This window comes from Equus quagga, chromosome 17 (assembly GCF_021613505.1).
Source record: "Equus quagga isolate Etosha38 chromosome 17, UCLA_HA_Equagga_1.0, whole genome shotgun sequence".
NCBI classification, from domain to species: domain Eukaryota; kingdom Metazoa; phylum Chordata; class Mammalia; order Perissodactyla; family Equidae; genus Equus; species Equus quagga.
This window is the reverse complement of record NC_060283.1, coordinates 36,694,970-36,711,341: the sequence shown is the minus strand read 5'-3', so window position 1 is coordinate 36,711,341 and position 16,372 is coordinate 36,694,970. Positions and strand designations below refer to the sequence as shown.

General features: G+C 42.7%; 1 protein-coding gene across 2 annotated transcripts in view; it reads right to left on the bottom strand.

Annotated features, from left to right (window-relative positions):
* ASB18 (ankyrin repeat and SOCS box containing 18) overlaps positions 1-16,372 on the bottom strand; it is a 59,936-nt gene that overhangs the window by 17,479 nt on the left and 26,085 nt on the right. The window lies entirely within an intron of this gene.

Genomic DNA, 16,372 nt, shown 5'->3' with positions numbered 1-16,372 from the left:
GTTCAGATCTCCAGTGTCTAGGTTCCAGGAGTTCAAACTGAGCTGAAATGACTATTATTAAAAACACAAGGTATAACAAGCGTTGGAGAAGATGTGGAGAAAAGGGAACCCTTGTACACTGCTGATGGGAATGCAAATTGGTGCAACCACTATGGTTGTAAACTATTGGAAACGCTATGGAGATGCCTCGAAAAATTAAGAATCGAACTACCACACCATCTAGCTGTTCCACTTCTGGGTATTTATCCAAAGAACAGGAAAACACTAATTCAAAAAGCTATCTGCAGCCCTGTGTAGACTGCAGCGTTATTTACAATAGGCGAGACATGGTGACAACCTAAGTGCCCATCAATGGATGAATGGGTAAAGATGTGGTACATGCACACAATGGAATACTATTCAGCCAAAAAAAGGGAAAATTGTGCCATTTGCAACAACATGGATGGACCTTGAGGGTATTATGCTAAGCAAAGTAAGTCAGACGGAGAAAGACGCTGTATGATTTCACTCATATGTGGAAGATTAAAAAACGACAACAACAAAAAAACACGTAGATACAGACAACAGATTGGTGGTTACCAGAGGAGGGGGGATGGGCAAAAGGGTAAAGGGGGACATTTGTGTGGTGGTGGATAGAAACTAGACTTTTGGTGAACACCATATAGTGTATACAGAAGTTGACTATAATAATGTACGCCTGAAATCTATATGATGTTATAAACCAATGCGACCTCAATAAAAAAAATGAGATTATGGTGAACACTGGGGATTCAAGGCCCACCAGTTACTAAATGGTGGAAATAGCTAGGAACATGTCCTAAGAATCCACGAGCAGAATTAAAACTTACGAGTAATTTGTAACTGCTTGGAGCTACTTTGGAAGGTAATGTGGTTCAGATGCCAGCGCTCCAAGCACTAGCGACCTGGGCTTTTTGTCACAGGTGGGGGTTGAGGGCCCCTTAGACCGTCAGGCTCTTTCTCAGTCGGCGTGTACCTCTTCTGTAAACAGCTCAGCTCTGCTGATGGTGTGAGGCAAGGCTTGTCTTGGTCCGGTGGAGGGAATCTAGCCATCTGGCAAGGCACTGACACAGATGAGCACTGGGGGGCCCTGAGACAGGGCTGGAAGCGTGTGTGGAAAACAACTCTCCTTGAGCAGGCTGTGGATTTTAGCTGTATCCAGATTCGCCAGTGGTCTCCTAGGGGTTCCAGGCTCCCTCCCCCGGGACACTGTGGTCTCCACTGTGGTCTTCTGCAGCCTCCAGGTCCACCAACTGGAGGCCCAAGACTGTCCTCTCCGCCAGGCACCAAAGCGTCTCCCAGGAGAGCAGCTTCCTCAGAGCCACGTCCGCACCTGGGAGAACTCCAGACACCTTGACCTAAGCACAGATGGCAGGCTGCCGAGCAGGCAGGCCCACGCTGGACCTTGGGTCTTGGATACTGGTGGGAAACTCAGGCTGCCCCAGCCTGAAAGCGAGCAGACAGTCACACAGACCCTGCTTCATTCTGCCGGCCCTTGTCCTTTGTGGGCACTACCCAAACACCAGCCTCACTTCAGCCACTCACTCCCAGGTCACCTCCTGGACGCTGCCATCCATGCTCCACCTTTGGAGTCTGATGTTCCAAAATGCCAACTTCGGACCACAGCCTCTGGTCCCTGCAGCTCACCCTTGCCTGTTGGTACCCTACTCATCTCTGATCTATTCAGACTTTGGCCCTTAACCTCTCTCGGGCTTCCTGGCTTCACTTCCTTCCCTGGGCAGCACTCCGGTCACTCTCTTCTCAGCACCCTCAGTTCCCTTGAGTTGAGGGGGCATGGCCATCCCCTTCATCAGATGGCCAGATCTTCGATCTGGAACCCATTCATCATCCACCCTCTCTTCCCCACTTGGCACTGAGCTGGCCGGAGGAAACCATTCATGGAGATCGGTCTCCCATCTCAGCTGGGCCTCAGGGACCTCAGTTCACACTTTCCACTGTTGCGGGCCGGCTCCTCATTCCTTGCCCTTTAGTAGCTTCTTCAAATGTCGATCGCTGTCCTCAAGCTCCCTCCCTTATTTCTGCTCTCCTCCTCCCTCTCAGCAGTCTACTCTTACTTCATTCGAAGAGCGCGGGCTCTCCAGGAACTGCCAGCCTTTCTGCCTTCTGCCAGTGAATCTGCTCCAACACCTATTAGAATCTCTTTCTGCGACAGCTGTTCTCTCCTTCCTCCATGTGTCTCAGGAAGGGAATCCCTCTTGAGCATCTGGCCCCAGATGTGGTCCTCTTCTGCTTCCTTGGGGGTCTTGCTCTGAAAATTACTTGCTCTTTGCCCTTTCCATGTCCTCCTCTCCCCCCACCCCGCCCCATCTCAAGTGGTCACTCAGCCCTGTTGACTCCATCTCTTTAATAATCACTTGAACTGCTTCTTCCTTCCGTCCCCACTGTCACTGTCCTCTGTTGAGGCCCAAATCATTTCTTGCCTGACAGTCTCCTAATTTGTCCCCTTCGCCAATCTGACAAGCTCCATGCTACCCAGAAAGAGCCTTTCTGCTGTGAGTCAGAGGATCTGTGTCTGCTGTAAACCCAACGGCTCCTCCCGCCCGCTCCTTTCCCCAGGACACAGGATGCTGCGTGGTCCAGCTCCTGGGGCGCTCAGCAGTTTCAGTTCTGGATGCTCTGTCCTGTGTCTAATCCTCCCTGACCAGGTGTGGTTCTCAGAATGCACCCTGCCATCTCACGACCCCATGGCTTTGTGCCTGCCGTTCCTTCCTGGGATGCCCTGACTTGTATGATGGGGGATACATTCCTATCTTTCCTTCCTCTTCCTCTCAATGCCTTCCCAGTGCCACCAGCAGAGGGTCACAGCTTTGTGTGTGTATACCTCATGCATCTGTGCCTCGCACAGCATTTATCATACCATGTTTCCAGTGTTCGTTGGCATGCTTGACTCCTCTCTTAGACTGCTGGCTCCTTGAATGTAGAGATAGGGGTTTTATATCTCTCTGTTTCTCGGTGCCTATTGCAAGACTAGCCCACGATGGGTATTCCCTAAAAGCACGTTGAACAAACTCATTTTGTTAATGAACATCTTTCAGCTTTCCTTCATGTCGATGCTGTTTTTCCTGTTATTTCCATAACTGGGGCTCTGAACGGAATCCCCCATTGAGGGTTTCCAGGCTGGAAGAAGCTGCTTTGAAATCTGTTTCTATTTCTACCCAGGGATTCTCAGTGCTTTTCGTTCTCTCTCTCTGTTTCTCCAGCCTCCACATCAGCAGGATCTTGAGAAGGGGTCTGTCTTGGGTGAAGGATCTTTGCAAACAAGTACAATTTGATGTGAAATGTCCTTTGGGACAATAACCAGCTATGAGAGGATGCAAATTTTACAATCAGAGTGCTTCAGATTCGCTTCCTCCACGCCTCTCTGGGAGGAATTTCGAACAGTGCAGCAGGAGGTTAGAATCAAGGGTTCCGTCTCATTTTGCCACTGAGCCTGTGCATACTTGCAAACAATTACCAAAGATTTTCTTCTATTTAGTTTTTCTGAAAGCAGCCCAGCCTCTCCAAAGAAGTCCACCGGGAAATAAAATTGGGCCTCTTTTCCACGTCCACAATCTAACTGGCTGATGGCCAGTTTGCTATTTACGACAAGGATACTTTTCAGAAGAATGAGGACACTGGCCCACCCTCTGGAGGGCTGCAGAGGCCCTTTCCTTTTTAATGAGGAGCTTCTAATTGGCTAAACCTTGGCACTTTCTTAGAGCAGGTAATGATGTAAGTTGCAGACCACAGGCATGAGAAAAAACAACACAACAAATGGACTGGGGCACAGCTCTGCTGGTCCACACTGGGCAGTCATTAAAAATGAAGGTGTGGGAGCCTGTGTAATGACATGGAAAGCTTTTTGTAATGGTTCTGTGAAAAGCTCAGGTTACAAAACAGCACGGAACATTCCCATTTTTTAAAAAGGCACGTATGGATATGCATAGAAAGAAAGCCTAGAAATATATAGGCCAATGTGTGTTTACCTCCAGATGTTGGGGTGATGGGTGCCTTCATTTCCTTTTTGGCTGCCTGTATTTTCCAAATTTCCATAATGAATCAGAGTTACAGTTTGAAAGAGGAGCAACAACAGAGGTTATTAATAACAAAACCATCCCCCACTAGCCGCAGCAAGAGCTCATGGATTCTAAGAATGTCAGCTTAGCTTTCCAGGTTTCCAGAATGCTCTGGAATTTTCCATTGATCTGTCCAAGCATGAACAGCAATTTTGGAAAGTATGTATGGCAGTGCCTATGAGAAGGTGAGTCTAGAGGAGAGGGCTGGAGTGGGTGGGAGGTATTCAGTGATAAGCAGAGAAGAGATATCAGTCTTGGGGACCTCCAAGATCTGACCTTGGATGTGTCACTGTCCCCAGTCAAACAAAAGATGGCCTGGCGGGGAGAGCACCACCAAACCTTTGCAGGACTGTGCGGATAACCCAGCTTTGGCTGAGCCCTTCCTCCAAGGGGAGATTTTGCGAGCAGGTTTCCTGCTCTCCTGATAGACAGGCCAAAGTCAGGAAGGCCTGGGGGCAGCGTAGAGCCGTCACTGTCAGGGACCAAGGGTAGACTGCCATCTGAGGATGTCAGGACGATTTGTCTCTATCTTACAGGGATTAAGGAGACATTGTGTTGTCTGAACAGCCTTTTGGATGAAGTAGCTTGGGCAGACACTAACCCCCTGATCCCTCATTCCCATCTTTGATAATGACTGTGGTGACAGCATGTTACAGGGCCCGAGGTTGACAGTACACAGAAAAAGTAGCTCCAGCCGAAAGGCAGGAGTTAACAGCGATGAGCCCATCAAGGGCTGTTGAATTAATGTCATTGGAACTTATTTCTAAAGGAGGAAGTAGGACTCTGAACCCGCGTTCTGCACCTCGCTCCCATCCACCCTCCAGCATCTTCCCTAAGCACTGGCTTTTCCCAGTCACCCCCTAGGCGCAGAAGATCCGCAGGAATGCCTCAGCCTGGGCTTTCCCACCGTTCACCAGTTCCCGTATCCTTTCACACCGCCTGCTGGGCCTTCCTGCCCCCGGGAGACAGGGCCTGCTCAAGGCTCTCCTTCATCCGTCTTCCTTATTTACACAAAGCCCTCAAAGGTGGAATTTTACAGCCGCTGGTTCTGAGCTGGGAGGTCAGTGCATTCCCAAAAGTACTTGGTCTTTTTATTTATATTTAAAAACATGTTATCTTTAGTTCTTGCAACAAATCTCCATGGCAGGTAGAATTTATAGATGGAAGAATTGAGGCTTAAAAGAAGACCAGTGACTTGCATAAGGCCATCCAGCCAGGACTGCTGTGTTTGGCATCAGAGTTCTCCATCACGCCACCCAGCCTGCTGTTTCCTTTCACTGGGATTATTTGTTACACACTTTCTATGAGCCAGGCGTGGTACTAGGCACTTTCCGTAAGTTATCTCTAAGTTTTTCATTCATTCATTCATTCGTTCATTCAATAAGTAGAGAACATCCTCCATCCGAGAGAACAATAGCCTTTCAAGGCAGGGAGAAGTGCTTCTTCTCTGAGCATCCACAAGAATTTCTGGACAGACCTGCTGACAGGACAGTGAAGGAAGGACGAGGTGGGGAAGGTCCCCTGCCCCGTGGACTTTATGCTGTGGGGCCGGCAACAGTAGCCTGCTTCTCAGCCAGTTCTCTGGCAACTTTGCACAGTAGATTTTATTCTCCCTAGTTTTCAGCAAGAATCCAGTTTTTGAGGTTTGAGCAGTGATCTCAATGGTGGAGACCTTGGAGATGACGGTGACACCACAGCCAGCACATCCTGCTTGGGATGTGAGCCCCAGCTACCACTGGATAATAGGATGACTCAACAACCAGCAGAAGATGGTACTCAAAGAGCAATGTAACAACGACAACAAAGAACTATTACCAATAAGGCAAAACTCAAGATTCAACAAAATCACTTAATTTTTTTTCATGGGGAAACAGACAGCACTTATGAGCACTTTGTTAGCTATGTTCAGCATCTGTCTCCTGAGCAGCAGCTTCTATCGCCGGAAGTCGCTGGAGTCCTTGGCCAATCCTGGCTGCCCTTGACTGTTCTGCTCACATGACCGCTGCTTGAATCCCTTCTGACAGACAGAAGGGGTTTCATGCTAGACAGTGTGCTCAGTGAGAGTAATGGGTGTGATGAACCAGTCTTGTTGAATCATCATTACTGCTACTTTTCCTCTGCGGAGTTGACATGGAGGCAGACGGGCTGGAGATCTCTCCCCATGGCGGGGTGGCTGGAGCCCCAAGGCTGGGTCTGGATGCCAGGCAAGTGCCAGCCTTTGAGGGGGGCAGGGGACATGGGGAGAGACTTGGGAGGAAAATACAGCCGTGTTTTCTAACTGAGGCCATTGCAGGAGGTTCTCTTCTGTGGATTGATTCCCCAGGTGGCTTTGAATGAAGGACGGGGACATCGCCGCCCCAAGACTTTGATGGGGGAGCAGTTCCACTTTATTTCCCTGGACCTTCTGCTGAGCCTCTCCTTTGGGGACCTGCCACCTACCCCTTTCTGTTCTGTATTTTCTTCTCTCTCCCTTTCTGCCAGAATGCTAAGCTGTGTGACTATCAAGCATAAACATTTACGATGGAAATGGCTGAGGTGAATGGACAAATCCTTAAGGGTAGAGGGAAGGTTGAGAGAGAAACTGGCTGGCCATTTCTATCCTTATGGTTTCCCTGGAGCAATGGCTGCCATTTTATTTTCTTCGGAAGTGTTGGATGGTTGTGACTGGTGACGATATTTTTGGGCAAATTCTCCCCTCCCCAGATTGCAAAAGGAGCCCTACCTTTTGGTGAACTGAGAAACGATTTAGGGAGCGAGCTTTGAGAAGTCAGCTCCACTGTTTGCCCCACTTGCCCGTGAAGTAGATCTGACCTTCTGGAAGCTTCACTAGTGTTCCTTCCTCTCCCTTCTCTCCTGTCCTGGTCCCAATACTCTGGAGGAGAGGAAGACCCAGAAGCATCAGAGTCAGAGGAGGAAGAAGGAAGAAAAGTGAAAGAGAAGACTGTACATCCTTGGGCAGGGGTCGGGGTAAGGTGGGGGAGCTTTAACTTGGATGAGAGAAAAGTTTTATGTATTTATTTTTAAATTGAGGTAAAATTTACACAGAGAAACACACAGGTCTTAAAGAGTACAGTTGAATACATTTCGACAAAAGAATACACCTGTATAACCAACATCCCATCAAGATGGAGAAAATTTCCATCTCTCCAAGAAGCTCCCTTGCGTTTGCTACCAGTCAGTCACCATCCCCCAGTCAACCGCCATTCTGATTTCTCTCACCACGGTTTAGTTTTGTCTTTTCTAGAACTTTCTACGTTTTTGTGTCTGGCTTCTTTTGTTTAACATAATGTCTTTGACGTTCATCCATATTGTTGCAAGCACAAGTAACTCATTCTTTTTTTTTTTTTTATTTCTGAGTCATATTTCATTGTATGGATATACCACAATTTTAAAATTCATTCTCCTGTTGATATTGATGGACGTGAGTGTTTTCACTTTTTTGGCTATTGCAAATAAAGCTGCTATGAACATTTTTTTACATGCCTTCTTGCGGACATATGTTCTCAATTCCGAGTGGAATTGCTGGTAGGTGTATATCTAACTTTAAAAGAAACTGCTGAATAGTTTTCCAAAGTGATTATAGCGTTATACAGGCCCCAAAACAATGTATGAGAGCTCCAGTTGCTCCACATTCTTGCCAACATTTGGTGGTGTTAGCTTTTTTCATGTGAGCCGTTCTAAGGGGTGTGAAACGGTGAATGTTTTCTTGGGGTTTTAATTTGCATTTCCCTGATGACTAATGATGTTGAGCACCCTTTCATTTGCTTACCATTTGTACATCTTTCGTGAAGTGTCTGATCAAGGCTTTTGCCAGAGGGTAAAGGTTTAATTTGGCTTGAATTACCTCTTTTATTTCCTCAAAGTGAGTCTTAAGTATTCAAACGGGACTTGCCAAGTGACCAGAGATGCCATCACCGGGCGGGGAAGGGGGATAAACCTGTAATAGAACATGTTTGAAAGTGGTGGTTAGAGATGAATAGAGCTACTTCCTGACTATTGAGAGTTAAAAAAAAAATTAGGTTAAGAAGGGAGAGGCAATCTTTCAGCATCAATCTCTCTTACTACACTTGGCTTTTGAGCCTGGCTCTGACAATTTCCATCAGGTGAGCCACCTTAATGGCAAAACATTGGCCATCGGTGAGCCTCAGTTTTCTAATTTGGGGACTGGGGATAACAATGCCTGGCAAGCCTGCTGGGAGGATGGTAGCAAGTAAGATACTTGCAAGTGCTCAGGAACGCAAGACATTCTTCTACAAATATCAACTCATCCAGTGGGGGCACCCCTCTCCAACCCCTTGTTCTTCAACAGTCCTTGTGATGCCTTGAACTCCTGTTGAACCAGGCCACGTTCTCCCCCGTCGACTTGAACAATGAATCCATCACTTATCTGGGATGTGGAAAGAGTAGGTTGTTTCCCAGATTGTGTATCAATGTCCGGGAGCCTGGCCCCTCATCAGGTGGAGACTTTTGGGGTTGGTGTGAGGACTCTGAACATTTATCCCTGCTCGAATCCTCATCAGAGAGTGCCTTTCTTGCCTTAAGAAGAGTCCTATTTCATTTCTTTCTGCCCAGATTTCAACCTGCTGGGTCTGAACTAGAAAAGAATTGCCCGGTGATTTTCTTCAATGACTTTTTCCACCTAAGATAATTAGCTGCTTTCATAGGTCCCACTCTGGCTTATGAATTATTTTTTATTTAGTCGAATTGACACAACTGGGATGAAAAAAGAAAACTTGCACGCTTTTGACTAATATCTTCATGCAGGAAGCAAGTCCTTTTCACTTTTGTTTAAATCAAGACAGCTTTAGATGAGAAAAAGAATCAGGATTCTACTAATTGTTCTCTCTTTTTAATTATCTCAGAATTTAAAAAAAAGGTCAAGGAGAGGAGTCTGATAATAAACAGGGCGAGGCTGGCATGCAGGCTACGAACGGACGTGAAGAGAGTAACTTTACTGGAACTTTTCTTTTTGGGAAAATCTCTTCAAAAGGCTCCTAGATTAAAGCTCTGATGTGCCTTTTTGTGTGTTGAATTCTGAATTCTGAAGCTTGCCGGTTGGAAGGAAGCACAGATAATTTTCTTTTTTTTTAATCCCAGGTGCTCAGAGACTCAAAGGTTTTAAAGTCCTGTACCCATGGTGAATTGCTGACTAAAAGGGGACGGAGCAGATCTGGGTCCCTAGGTATGGAGACCATTGTCATCAAGAGTCAGAAAATGAAACGGCTCTGTATGTAGGTCAACGACCCCCTCTCTACTATAAGGTAAAAAAATTAAGGATGACCTAAAATCTACTATGTATAAAAAGATTCTGGAGAAACTAGCTCTTTCTTGTCAAAGTGATAATGTTTATACTACCCGAAGCCAGACCTCCTCGGAGTCTAACTTTAGGGGGACTCTTTAGAGCTGAAAAGCATGGTCAAAACCTCAAGCCCTTTCTGACATCTATTCATTTTTTATCCTTCAAGGTAGTTGGCTGTGTTATTATAGAGGTGTTCAATGGAATCTGCCAGCATTTTCCATTATAATCATCGATATCGAAGGGATCCGAAGTCAGCTGTTGCATAGTTCTGCCTGAACTTCTGGTGGTATTCATCACTTATCTTAAACTTTTCCCCAAACACCAGGATTTAAATGAGTCCGGGCTGTCAAATGAAATAGCCAGGAAGAAAGATTCACACAGAGCGACACATAGAGACAGAAGAGAAAATGAGAAGAAAAAGAAGAAAGAGGAGGAGGAAGAAGAAGACAAAGGAAAAGAGATTTTTAAAGGCCCCACTTTAATACAAAGACATTTTAAAAGCCCTTATTAAACAATGTCCTGGATCTGTATGATTTCTGAATTATCAACAGAAGCCAGGAAATTAGTTTCTATTGCACAGCACATAAGCTGAATAGCTCGAATGGGCTGCACATACCTCAGTTCCCTATGAAATGCAAATATAAACTTGTTGGCTTGTCTTAAGGGCTATTGTCAGGACTCAAAATATTTTGTGCTCTAAGTGTTGCATTCTCATTTCTTAGTAAAAAGCAATATTTTCTTATACTGTAAGTGGGGAGTGGGAGCCCAAGGTGTGAAGCAAACTTGGTTTTTAAAACTCTTTCTATTTTAAAATTATTTTAGATTTACAGAAGAGTTACAAAGATAGCATGGAGAGTCCCCAAATACCCTCTACCCAGCTTCCTCTAAAGTTCACATCTTATGTTATTATTGTACATTTGTCAAAATTAAGAAATTAATGTGGGTAAAATACTATTAACTGAACTGCAAACTTTCTTTGGATTTCACCAATTTTCCTACTAATGTCCATGTACTGGTCCAAGATCCAATCCAGGATACCATGTTGCATTTAGAGAACTTAATTTTGAACAAGAGAAAAGTAAATATAGACATGCTTTTTTCAGGGGTGGGAGGCATGGTCTGTTCCTAGACAAGAAATATCATCAAATGGGTCATATTTTCCACAGAAATGGGAGTTATAATTGAAAGTTATATTCTTGACTAAGGATATCACAGCAAATAAGACATAGGTGACCAACAGATATGGAAATAAAGGAAAGAAACAACAACAAATCCCCATATTGATTTAAAATAGTGAAACACTGTTTCAATTTCCATAAAATAAACAAATTGATTATACCAGAGGACCCAGCCATTGCAGTCAGCACCTGTGTAATTCTTACTATATGCCAGGTGCTCTTCTAAACATTTTACCCATGTTAACTCGTTTAATTCTCATAACCGTCTTATGTAATAGACTCAGGTATTACCCCATTTGACAGATGAGAATGCTGAGACACAAAGAAATTAAATAACTTGCCAAAGGTTGCATAGCTAGTAAATGTTGGCATTGGGGTTACTCTAGGCCTGAAATGTGGTAAAACAATACTGTAGCATATAAAATTGTATGGTATAGAAATATGATCAAAATTGAGTGCAATCAATGTACAACTGATTAACAATTTTGCCTGCTTCCCCCCCTCCCCCCCCCCCCCCCCCCCGGTATATAGAAAGACTTTTGCAATTGATTTGTTTGGTTATATCCTTAATAAAGCTGATATATCTTTTTGTCCTAGAAGTTTTCCAGTAGAAATCCATCTACCCACACCCCCAATTTTTCCATGCACATAGTATATTCTACACATTTCTGTCCCAGTCCTAGCACATATCATTACCTTCCTCTCTCCTACAACTGCAAGCATCTTGAGAGCAGAGACCATGTCTAATGTAGCACAGCCCAGCACCTTGTACAGTTCAATAACTTGCAGGAATGGAATCATTATTGGTTGACCTTGGAGCTGTGCTTTGCAAAAACAGACAGAATTTCTATAATTTTGTCATCAGATGCCAACTTTGTACACCAGCAAATCCTCTACCAGATGAGTCAAGAACAGAAATTGGAAGTTAAAATGAGGTAGAAATTAATCTCATGTTGAATGATTGGAAAGAACCTTCCCGTAGAAAGTGGAGGATGCCTGCAGTTGACGAAATGGGTCACAAGGTTTGAACTCACTTCCCAAACGCTGAATTTCTTGACCTCTCATGAGGCCTCTGGGCTCCCAGATTGGGGCACAGTGAAGGGGACCCAGGCAGAGCCCTGTGGGCTCTTAGAGTTGAGGAGATGGAGATGGGAGAAGGGAAGCCAAGGTGGCTAGAGTCTGTGGGGCAGAGTACTGGAGCGGGGATCTTCAGAGAGAAAGAACTCTGCAGAGGGTCCCCTTGAGTATTCAGTTGAGTACTGATGGGTGTATGTGTGTGAGGAAACTGCTAGGACTGGGGAAATAGCCATTTGAAAGGATTAGATGGACTTGTGCCCATAGTGTGCATGGGTTCAGGAAGAGTGCCTGTTCTCAACAACCAGGGTGTAAAACTTCATAAATAATGGGGCATGGATTAGAGTAACTAAGAAGGGTGTTGTCTCAGTAGTGGGGAAAATTAACCTTAGACTAAATCCTGCTCTGTTTTTGCCTAACAAAGCTTAAAAGCAAGACCTGAAAGGATCAAACTATTCCCAGATAACTTTACATCCCAGAGCAGAGATCAAGAATATTGATGGGGGGCCAGCTCTGTGGCCGAGTGGTTAAGTTTGTGCGCTCTGCTGCAGTGGCCCAGGGTTCGGATCCTGGGCGCAGGCATAGCACCGCACGTCAGGACATGTTGAGGCAGCGTCCCACATCCCACAACTAGAAGGACCTACAACTAAGATATACAACTGTGTACGGGGGGGTTTGGGGAGATAAAGCAGGAAAAACAAAAAAAGATTGGCAACAGTTGTTAGCCCAGGGGCCAATCCTTAAAAAAAAAAAAAAGAATATTGATAGGAATACGCAAAAATGTCCAGCAGCCAATGAAATAAATGAAAAGAAAAAAACCCAATCAGTTAAAACTGACTCAGATGATAGCATTAGTAAACCAGGATATTAAAATAGTTATTATAACTGTATTCCATATGCTTGAGAAGCTACAGGAAAGACTGAACATGATAAGTAATGACAATGGAAGATAAAAAAGACCTAAGATTGGACTTCTAAAGTTGAAAACTATCATGTCTGAGAAGAAAAATACACTGGGTGAGATTAATAGCAGATTAGATATTTCAGAACAAAAGATAATAATAGAGGAAAAAAAATGTAAAAATCTAACAGCACATCACTGAACTGTGGGAACAACTTCAAGTGGTGTAACATACATGCAATTGGAGTCCCTGAAGGAGAGGAGAGGATTGTACAGAAAAAAATATGAAGAAATAATTTCCAGCAATTTTCCAAATTTGATGAAAAGTATAAGCCCACAGATACAAGAAACTCAATGAATCTCAAAGACAAGAAAAATGAAGAAAACTACATCAAAGCACATTGTTATCAAATTGCTTAACACCAGTGATAAGAAGAAAATCTTAAAGCCAGAAAAAAGGACATTATGTACAAAAGGACAGAGATAAAGAGGATAGAAGATTTCTTATAAAAAATGCAAGTTAGAGATAGTGGAGCCATGTGTCTAAAGCAAAGAAAAAAAACCCTGTCAACCCAGAATTCTCTACCCAGTAAAAATAGCTTTCAAACACTCAGAGGAAATAAAGACTTTTTCCAACATGCAAACACTGAAAGAATTCATCACCAGCAGACCTTCACTATACGAAATGTTACAGAAAGGCCTTCGAGCAGAAAGAAGATGATGCCAGATGGAATCTTTATCTTTACAAAGGAATGAAGGGAACTGGAAATGGGACCTACATGGATAAACATAAAAACTTTTTTTCTTCTTATGTCAATATATTTAAAAGATAATTGACTGTTTGAACAAAAATAATATCAATGTATTATGGGACTTATATGCGGAAGTAACATGTGTGATACCAACAGCACAAATGCCAGGAGGAGAGAATGGAAGTATACCATCATATAATTTTTATATTATATGTGAAGTAGTATACTGTTACTTGAGGCCAGACTGATAAAGCAAAGATGCATATTATAAACTCTAAAGCAACTACTGAAATAAAACAACAAAAAGTTATATATAATAAGCCAAAATGTGGAATCATGAAAAATATACAATTAATAAAGGAGAAGGCAGAAAAAGAAGAAAAGAGAACAAAGAATGGATGAGACAAATAGAAAAAAATAGCAAGATGTTTCATTTGAACCTAACCATATACAAATAACATTAAATGTAAATGATCTAAACACCCAATTAAAAGGCAGGGACTATCACATTGGATAAAAAACAAGACCCAATTATAATCGACACTTGACCCAATTGACCTAATTGACACTTATGGAACACTTCCAACAATGGCAGCATACACCAGAGCAGAGATCAAGAATATTGATGGGGGGCCAGCTCTGTGGCTGAGTGGTTAAGTTTGTGCGCTCTGCTGCAGTGGCCCAGGGTTCGGATCCTGGGCGCAGGCATAGCACCGCACATCAGGCCACGTTGAGGCAGTGTTTTCTTCATTTTTCTTGTCTTCGAGATTCATTGATTCTGGTGCACATGGAACATTTACCAAGATAGAATACATTTTGGATCATAAAATAAGACTCAAAAATCAAAAAAGAAATGAGAAAGTATTTTAAACTGATTGAAAGTGAGAATATAATATATTAAAAGTTGTGGGATGTAGCTAAAGGAGTATGTAAGGGGACATGTATAGCAGTAAAAGACTATATTAGGAAATAAAAAATCATCAAATCAATGCCATTAGCTTTCATCTTAAGAAACAGAAAAAGAAGAGCAAATGAAACCCAATGTAAACAAAGAAAGGAGGACAATGAGGATCACAACAAAAATCAATGAAACAGAAAACAAAAAATGAAAATCAATGAAACTGAAAGCAAGACTGATCAGGGAAAAAAAATAAGACACAAATCCCAATATTATGAATGAGAGTGGTGATATTACGACAGATTCTACAGCTATTGAAAGGATAATAAGGAACAACGTTATGCCAATAAATTCAACAACCTAGATGAAAGACATAAATCTCGTGAATGATAAAAATTATCAAAGCTCGCTCAAAAGAAATATCCTGAGTAGGAGCATAGCTATTAAAGAAATTCATACTTAAAAACTTTCTGACAAAGAAAACTCCAGGCTGAGACAGCTTCATTGATGAATTCTACCAAACATTTAAGGAAGAAATAATAACAATTTTACACAACCTCTTCCAGAAAATAGACGAGGACAGGACACTTCCCAACTCATTTTTGAAGCCAGCAAATTACTTTAATAACAAAACCAGACAAAGACATTACAAGAAAAAAACTACAGATCAATACCTTTCAAGAACATAGATGTGGATATTTAAAAATTTTCAGCAAATCAAACCCAACAATTTATAAAAAACAGTAATACTCATGACCAAGTGTGGTTTAATTTCAAGAATGCAAGGTTGGTTTAACACTTGAAAATCAATCAATGTAAATAATTATAATAACAGTCTTAAAAACATACCATATGATTATCTCAATATATGTAGAAAAAGCATTTGAGAAAACTTAATATTCATTTGTCATAAAAACCCTCAGTGAACTAGGAATAGAACGGAGCTCTCAATCTGAAAAAGGTCATCTACAAATAAACCTACATCTAATATCATACTTAATGGTCAAAGATTGAATGCTTTTCTCTAAGATCAGGAATAAGGAAAGTTGTCTGTTCTCATTACTTCTATTAAACATTACACTGGATGTTCCATCTAGTGCAATAAAGTAAGAAAAAGTAATACAGGACATCCGTATTAAAAAAGAAGCAAAACTGTGTTTATTCTCAGATGACACGATTGTCTACATAGAAGTTCTATGGAATTTACAATAGGCTGCCAGAACAATTAGTGAGCTTAGCAAGGTTGCAAGATACAAGATCAGTATACAAAAATAAATTATTATCAATTTTATATAGTAGCTACACACAATTAGAAATTTAAATAAAAAATACCACTTATAAAAGCATCAAAAAATAAAAACTTAGGGATAAATCTGACAAAATATGTGCAAGCCCTGTATAGTGAAAACTGTAAGACACAGCTGAGAGGAACTAAGACTTAAATAAATGGAGAGCTTTACTAGGTTCACGGGGTGGAAGATTCCTGGATATTTTTATCATATCAGTTCTCCCCAAATTGATCTACATATTCACAGCAACCTCAGGCAAAACCCAGCAGGCTTTTTTGTAGAAAATGACACACTGATTTTAAAATTTATGTGGAAATGCAGAGGCTAGATTAGAAACAACTTTGAAAAAGAAGAATGATGCTCGAGAAGTTATACTACCTGACTTCAAGATTTCCTAAGAGCTACGGTATTCAATACAATGTGATATAGGTGTCAAAATAGACAGATCAATGAAACAGAATAGAGATACAGAGGAATGGCTTTGCCATGGAGTCCTGGCGACATTTTATATATCCCCATAGGTCACACAAATAGCCTTGAACTACTGCTGATCAAAGTCTTGTCAGAACACCCTGTGATACACCTGGATGGAAGGCTTGTAAGGACCTGCTATAAGGCCATTGTCCACTCACTTCTCTGTCATGAGACAGTTTCTCATTACCTCCTGGGTTCCGATGAGGTTTGGGACTTCCTGCCTTGCCCCTCTTAGAAGAGAGCTGCAAGCTATAAAACCGCTCAGCTGAAGTCTAGATTTGGCTTCTCAGCGACACAGCATCTTACAACTCACACTGCCATCATCTGGCCCCCTTTGTTTGGGTGTTGTCCTTTGTGGTGTGTGGGACGAGGACCAGGAGGAATTGGCACTTTTAGCTATTCTCCTTTTCGCT